The sequence below is a fragment of the Gavialis gangeticus genome, unplaced genomic scaffold (assembly GCF_001723915.1).
Source record: "Gavialis gangeticus isolate Ggan-Ray unplaced genomic scaffold, GavGan_comp1, whole genome shotgun sequence".
NCBI classification, from domain to species: domain Eukaryota; kingdom Metazoa; phylum Chordata; order Crocodylia; family Gavialidae; genus Gavialis; species Gavialis gangeticus.
In genome coordinates, this window is record NW_017729028.1 from 35,119,309 (window position 1) to 35,120,600 (window position 1,292).

Here is a 1,292-nt window from a genome sequence, read left to right on the forward strand (position 1 = left end):
CCTGTGGCCAGGACCAGGTCCAACAGGGCATTTCCTCTGGTGGGACTGTGCACCTCCTGAATTAAGTGGAGGTCCTGTATCTCGGCCAGGAACGTCCTGAAACGGTCCGACCTGGCTGACTGTTCCTCCCAGCAAATGTCCAGGTAATTTAAATCTTCCATGACAACTACATCCCTTGTCTTAAGTGCCTCTGCAAGCTGGCCTGAAAGTTCCCGGTCCAGCTCCTCCCCTTGGTTGGGGGGTCTTTAGTAGACCCCCACCATTAGATCCCTGTCCCTACGGCCCTCTTGTGTCTTGGCACAGAGCACTTCAGCTTGCCCCTCCTCTGACCCCATTCTGCTGGCAGAGGATGTGTATTGCTCCTTGACATAGAGCACCACACCCCAACCTTTCCTTCCTTCTCTATCCTGCCTGTAAAGCCTATAGCCCCTAATGCTAACTGCCCAGTCATGGGACGAATCCCACCACGTTTCTGTAAGCCCTATGACATCTGGGTTTGAACTGGCTATTCTGAGGACGAGTTCCTCCTGTTTGTTCCCCATGCTATGAACATTGGTATATAGGCATTTAAGGCCTTGCCTAGCTGCGTGTGCCACCCCCTGATTTGGGAGACTGTCTGGACCCCTGTTTCTTACCTGGGCACTCCTTGCATTTGTCACCTGTCTTGCTTGGGTGGTGTCTCCATGTCTTCCTGCGGTCCCCCTCCCCCAGCAAGGCTAGTTTAAAGCTCGCCGTATGAGATCAGCCAACCTGGAAGAGAAGACACACATGGCTTTAGGAGAGAAGTGAAGCCCATCCCGCCCCACAAGTCCCCCTCCCGAAAGCATGGGTCATTATCTGGGAACCCAAGGCCTGCCTAGCGGCACCAACTGCATAAGCGCCGGTTGACCTCACCAATGCAGGCCTCGTGTCGCCGTCCCTGCCTACTCACCGAAAGAAGAGAGGAGAATACCACCTGCATCCCTGTCTCCTTAAGATTGTCCCCCAGAGCCTCAAATTCCTTCATAATGCAGTCAGGGTTCCCCTGGCTGCATCATTCATTTCCACATGGATGACAACCATGGGGTACTGGTCTGCAGGTTGGATGTAGGCCGGGATCCTCTCCATGATGTCCCTAACTCGAGCCCCAGGCATTACGCTGACCTCTCGCACCATGGGGTCAGGCCGGCAGATGGGACCTTCCAGTCCTCATAGGATGGAGTCTCCAATGACGAGGACCCAGCGTTTCTTCCTGCTGGTGCTCGCTCTCTGCCCTTTTCTTGTTATGTGGGGAGTGGCATCGTCACCGCTGG